The sequence below is a fragment of the Lolium rigidum genome, chromosome 6 (assembly GCF_022539505.1).
Source record: "Lolium rigidum isolate FL_2022 chromosome 6, APGP_CSIRO_Lrig_0.1, whole genome shotgun sequence".
Lineage (NCBI taxonomy): Eukaryota > Viridiplantae > Streptophyta > Magnoliopsida > Poales > Poaceae > Lolium > Lolium rigidum.
Genome location: NC_061513.1, coordinates 164,629,775 through 164,636,799, shown reverse-complemented (window position 1 = coordinate 164,636,799; position 7,025 = coordinate 164,629,775). Strand labels below are relative to the sequence as shown.

General features: G+C 42.7%; 1 long non-coding RNA gene across 1 annotated transcript; it reads left to right on the top strand.

Annotated features, from left to right (window-relative positions):
* Positions 1–2,465: 2,465 nt before the first annotated feature.
* On the top strand, positions 2,466–2,981 carry LOC124662018. The gene is made up of 2 exons (XR_006990351.1): positions 2,466–2,582; positions 2,786–2,981. It is a non-coding gene; the product is annotated as an uncharacterized LOC124662018 (long non-coding RNA).
* Positions 2,982–7,025: the final 4,044 nt, after the last annotated feature.

The window sequence follows — 7,025 nt, the reverse complement described above, 5'->3', positions numbered from 1 at the left end:
TTGGTTGTCCGTTGGCCTCGCCGTCGACGTGTCGGAGCGGCCAAGACAATTAGAGCGCGCATTATTGCCGTGGTTTGTACTTGCCACCACTCCTTCACTAGCCATTAGCGTGTGTGCGGCAGACGAGAATAACACGCACAAACACCTGCACCATCCGAACGAACTTAGCAAGCGCGGCAGGTAGGTGATCGCTTTCGAATATCTAACACACTCGTCACGCTTCATCTGGTTTGGTAATCACCAGATCGAGCGCCACGAACGTTTTATCAGTGATGCATGCAGCGCAGGCGCGATTCTTATTCCGTTCTCGGCTAATTGGCTGCAGATGTGGCCTAATTTGCTGGCTGACGACTGCTCGGTCAATCGCGCGTACGATCGAAATCGACTACACATTGCGCTCACCAACTGTCACACACAGCTAGGGCATGCATGCATGTAGATCAGATGCTTTTTAATTAGGATCCAATATATAGTCGCAGGTCAGTGAGCGAGTGACCAGACTATCATCGCACGGAAAAGCCTGGCTTAGGTGGGTGGTCCACCTATGTCAGTGCCCACGTCCATGCTCAACGGATCAAGCTAGCTAGAGCTTGACACTTTGCTTCTTTGGATAGTGGCAAATGAAAGAAAGAATAAAAAGTTGTGGAATGCAAGCAACACCGTAGCTAGAGCTAGCTGCTCCTATTTTGCTAGGGCGAAAATAGCACTTCCACTGCAGCGAACAGTGTGTATGATCGGTGTTGCAGCTCGTATATCATTGCGTGCGTGGTGGATTGAAGATACACAGTCATCAGCCCTGCATGCATGCATGTTAAACCACTGTGGCTTTGTGAGGTCATGATAAATCGGACCTAATGGAGATATCTAATAGTAGTACCGAATTGTTTTCTTCTGTTCTTGTTGCCATGTCAGCATATCTTCAAGCTAGCATGCGTGTTCATCGGCTCGTCCATATACGCCCGGATAAGCACCAACGTGCGAACGAAGCGGAACATATCTAGTACGAGCTATTCTCATATTACGGTGGAACAAACAATAATTATAATACTAATTGAGTGGATTAGTATAAATTTCATCTACTCCATCTGGTCTTTTTTAATTGACTCGAATTTAGTATAAAGTTGCACTAAATTTGAGTCAATTAAAAGAGATCGGAGGGGGTAGTATAATGTTACAAAGCTTTTTTTTTCAAATTTAATTCACACCCTGAGACAAAAAAAAACCATAAATAGTGACAAAAAGTAAATTTTACAACCTGATTTGAATTTGAAACTATTCTCAGATGAACTAATTTTGTTCTCATAATTTAATTTGAATTTGAAGATGATGCGGAGGCGAAGGTGCACATCCAGGCGAAAACTTTTATATTGCGGGTGTCATGCTCCTCCCTAGCTTGACAATACGAGCTAAAATTATCTTTTTAAAACATGCACCTACGCTCACCCTTTATGAACGCACACATATACATCCTACTCACATGAGCACTTCTGACTCTAAGAAACGAGCCAGCAGATTTTAAGGTTGATGAAATCATCACTGACTCATCGATGTTAATGGACACATCACCAACCACTGAAAAATAGTCAAATCCTGAATTAAATTCAGAAAAATGCAAATATGTATGACAAGTCTAGAACTTAAACCTGAGTCGGCTGGTTGGCCCACAAAAAAATTAACCACCAAAACAAAACTCGGGTTGCTACGAGCAGAAATTATCTTGCAATCTCGGTTGGTGGTTGGCGCAGATATATTGCGTCAAGATCAACATGAAGGAATCATTAAGGTCGTACGGACGGCGGAGGCACTACCTCACGTGTCCGGATTACCGGCACTTTCTTGCCGGCAGTTTAGAAATATGCCTTCAATGCTACTGATTAGGGGCACTTTTTGGTGAGTGCCTTAGATTACTACCTAATTAGCGGCACTTTTTGGACGTTGCCGTCAGTGCTTCATTATTACTGGCATTTATCGAAGTGCCGGCATTATTTTCCGAAAATTTTAGGGTCTAAATGCAAAAACGAACAGACATCCCACCCGTGACCCGACCCAATTCTCTCGCACTCCTCTCCCCTCCGTACTCTCCCCCACCCACCTCTCTCTCTCTTCCGTCCACGATGCGCCGCCGCCGTGCCGTCCGACGCCGGCCGCGTCCGCCGCCTCTACTCACTGAGCGAACTGCGTCTTGTGCCCCTCCACTGGATCCCGACTCGCGCCCCGCCGTTCTGCACCTGAGAGGGACGCCACGGCTAACCCTAGCAATGGTTCGGCACGGTCGCCGCCGCGGTTCCCGCGCCGCCACGCCTCGTGCTTCTCCCCTACCACATCCGCGGCATGATTCTCGCCCCCGCCCCCGACCGCGTGCTCCTCGCTCCTCCGTCTTTTTGCCATGTGGCTTGGCGCCGACCGCGACGAGCCCTCACACGACGCCATCGTCCCCATCCCACGCGGGGGTCCCGTGCCGTGCACCGCCGTGGGCGCCCTCGAGGACCGCAACATCGCCAGGGACCACGACAATCAAGGCCTAATCGTTGACAACCAGCGGTTCGTATCGAGCATCGCCGACCAGACCACCCACTTAGCTGGTGAGACCTCTCATCCCCTTATCTTCAGATAGTGACTCTCATATGAATGTCGTTTCCATGCTTTGATGCCTAACAATAAGTTTCAGTAGATGCACCTTGGGTGGGCTCGGTAGATTGATGTTTTCTGTTATACTACCAAATTCACAATGTGTGGTGTCCAGATCTCGTGATGCTATCATCTAAGCTGGGCACTTTTCTCGCAGCCACAAGCTTGCTAATGGACGGGGAGGACAGCAGTCACAGGCTTGCTCCTGATGTCCTTTTTTTAACTTTTAAGTATAAGTATATCAGATTTCTTCCCTGAATGTTCATGTATTTGATCACGCCATTGATATTAATGAGTCTTCTTCGTCAGGAGATTATACAATATGAATTTAAGATACTCCAGATTTTCTCTTTTGCTAACTTAGTTCTTGAAGTGCTGACCGCTTGGTGCCCATTCATGTTCCATTACGAGTGAGGTTATTACAAACACATGGGAAAATGGATTTTTTTGTGATTAGAAAATATGGAAAGAAAATCGGTGGTCAACCTAGGTTATTAACATGTATATACATTTTAAAATACAACACTATTTTTCTGCCAAGAAGGTCATTCCTGGACATGACCAGACAACCTCTTATGTTAAGTAACCCTGAACCTATCCACAAAATTCCTGGTCACCACTACAATGTTTTGTCAAGCAGGATTCATTTTTTTTACATCATGTATGCTTTCTATCATGTGTTTCCCTACTTATGTAATTACGCTATAAGACGCACGCCATGGCGATCCCCAGCAGTGACGTGCAAATATATCTGTAGGCAATTCAAATCACAGACACATCATCTTGTTGCAAAGATGATCTTCATGTATATATGCTTTCTTGGTTCATTTGCTGCTCAAGGGCTCGTCTAATTTTGATTTTTAGAAGCTCTGATTTCCAAATATAGATTTTCTTGCTGCTCTTCACCTTAAATTTGTTTCAGTAGATTATTTTTTTAAGAATTAAATTTGGAATCATTTAATTGTGTCTATGATTCCATCTTAATATCTATGCAGTATGCTGATGGAATCATTTTCAAACTTTACCACCAGGAAGCACAAATGTAGTATGTTGCTAGCTGCGTGGACCATCGCTTCTTGCAGTATCAGGTTTGAACGAATTTATGGTTCTTGTGTACGTAACCATCTAACTAAAATAAGGGAACATGAGTGTGATCAGTACACTTTTCACTTGCAGATCCAACCAAATTGGTTAGTGGGAGTGCTGATGGAATCAGGCAATTCTATTATTACACTTGCTGTATGCCAACTTTTGAATTATGACAATGTGGTTATCGAGCTTGCATGTGATGGTGGTAATTTTGCCCTACATTGTAGTAACATTTTCCGATGCACTCTGTAGGCTGGTAGTGTTGGCACTGTCAAAGCAATGGTAAATGTCTGCTCTGTACAATATCAACCTGATTGCGCTCGCTCCATTGCAATTGACTCAGCAGATCACAAGATTACTGCTATGATCTTCACAACATACAAGCCTCTTATTGTACCTTAGTGGGACACACAAACTATGTTGCGAAGACCATAGTATCTGGTTTCGCTGCCCAAGGAGCTTCAGTTTTCTATCAGTAAAAGTACATCATAGACAGTTCCAAGTTCATTAATTTGAAATTAACATATACACATACTGTCTGTGCATGTGCCAATATCCTTAGACAATAGACACAAAAAGAGCTGAGGTGTTTGCCAAACCGCCTTATTCCCGGCTTCTTCTTCAAAGAGGCTAGAGCAATTTGTGTATAGGTTGTTCACTTGAATTCGAATACCACATCTTGAATTAGTGTGAGAACTATACTGTCAACCTACTGTCAACATTTGATGGTACTCATACCAATAGTAACTAATTCGCAAAGACAGAGGAGATGCTGGAAGCGGCAGTAGAGTTCTGCTGCTAGAAAGGGGATATTTTCTGGTAACCGGAATGCCATAGGTTAGACGCGCACCGCATCAGTGGCAGCTCGATGATACTACTAATTAATCGCTGTTACCTGAATATATTTGCATATATTACCATTAGGCTGTCAATCCGTGTTCTTCAGTTACATCATGATACCTTTTTTTTTGCGAATTAGTTACATCATGATAACTGGCACATTACTGTTCTTATTACTACCATTTACAATTTCTAGGTTCGGAATTGATAAAGGGTGCGCTTCTCAGATGTGTGCAGAGTAAGGGTCGCGGGAAGGATCCGGCCGATGAACGCCGATGAACTAGCTCATGGCGCCGACTTCGATAATATTGTGGAGTTGCAGCCTGAGGTTAGTATGTCCGGCCTATTTTACTCGCTGAGCCCGTGCTTCTTTATTAGCATCACCGACATCATGGATTAAAGTTCTTTTGAAATTTTTTCTCGCTATTGCAAGTACATTGTATATGATTGGTGGATTTTGCAGATCATTGTTACTCCATGGTTGAGAGGAGAGATTCCTGTTGCATAGTTAGCACTATATTATAATAGATCACATGATTAGTCCACCTACAAAAGTGATGCCATAAACTTGTTACTTTGGTATATGTAAAGTGAGTTATCTGAATTTGTGAAAAATCTCTGCTGTTTGCTAAGAAATTTAACTGTAGCTTTACGGGCTTGGCTAGTCGATTCTATGTAGTTCCCTTGTGTTTGAGATTTTGGAATGTAGACAGAGGCACACTGATGATAGCTGAGTCCGCACGCTGATGAAATTATATCTCGTATTGGTGATAATGTTTTTTCTTTCTTTTATCCGTAAGTTCTGTTTGTTCCGGGTGGCGGGGAGGGTGGGGATGACGCTCTCCAAGTGCTGGATCTGAAGGCCGGAGGTTGAGCTAAATGCCCCGAGTATTATTATTTTGTGGATCGGCTCCACCAACGCCTCACCAAGGCGAAGATATTCGAGGAGTACACAATTCCTTGATTATTGGCAGTAGTGCTCCAAATTTCTATATGCGGTACTTTATACGGTAATATTAGCTTGCTGTTATGCATGGCTAGCTCACAATACATTTAGTTGAGCATATGCAATAGGAGTATCGTACTACAAGTTGATTGCTGCATTGAACTAAGCCCTGCTGAATATATGTATTAGTGATGTAAAATGTTATCTAGCCATTATTTGCATTAGAAATTAGAAAATATATTTATGTAGCCTTTCAAAGGTTTATGAACTGCCGAGTGATGTGCTCTTTTTTTGTTCTTATTATTTCTTGGTGAATGTTAACTAATGGACTGCTAAGTATGTAGGAAAAAAAGACAAAACACCAGTTCCGTATTTCATTGCCTATTCTAAGCTGCTAAGTTTTTGTGTTGTTGCCACTTAGGTACATGGTTGTTGAAGAACATAGGTAGTGCATCCTAATATATTGGTTTTTACAAAAAATACGTTTTTGGTATATCCTCTTAGTTAGATAGTACATCATACCGACTTGGAGGTCCTTCATCCAAGTGCCACGCACATATTGAAATCCGGTCGGGGCCATATCATAACACACTCCCATAAATTTTAGAAGTTTACCATATATATCAGTATCTGGTTCCAAACAGTAAACTTACTCTTAGAAGTTTGCTGCTCATCACTTTCTTGTGTTCCCATGTAGAATGTTGAATTAGCTCTTATTCTGTACTCCCTCCGTTCCTTATTAACTGACTCTGATTTATTACAACTTTTTACTAAATCAGAGTCAATTAATAGGGAACACAGGGAGTACTTGCTTGCTTATATCACACCCTTTTTATGCTACCCCCTACAAAAAAAGATTGGCAATTGAAATTCTTTGGACAGTTAATCAACAGCTTGACAAAAAACATTCAACTCTGTTGTCGACGATGTCCAATCTTATTCACTTGCATTTCTTTTCACATTTAATGACATGACACTTTCCTTTGAATCTTTTACTAGTTCATTGCTCTACTGATCTGCTTATATTTTGATTAGTTTTTATTTAACCTTTTGTTGTGTAGAATAATATTGTATAGGGAGAACTATTCTTAGAGGCTGCACTTGGTTTATATTATGGAAAAGTAAACAAACCCGACAGAGCTAAAGGTGATCATTGTGTTGCTTACTCGCTTAGGGACATGTTACGGTTACACAATCAAACATGAATTGGATTTATTGTGTTCTCAGCTACTCAACTTACCTCTAATTCGGAACATACATTCTGTAGGCTCTTTTACTTCTTGCACGCTCCATTGAGGCAGATCCAAGCACAGTTATTCTGTGGGTGTTTTATCTTCATATTTACTATCAAAAGGATGAAGGACTTGGAACATTTTCAGTGAACTGCAGGAGGGTGGGTGGAGGGCGGAGGGCGCGCTCACCGGTGCTCTGGCATCATGCTCGACGATGAAGAGGGCTTGGCGTCGGGGACGTGAACCTGGCTGTGGCGTCGGATGCATGGCGCAGCTGGCGCAACTTCCTC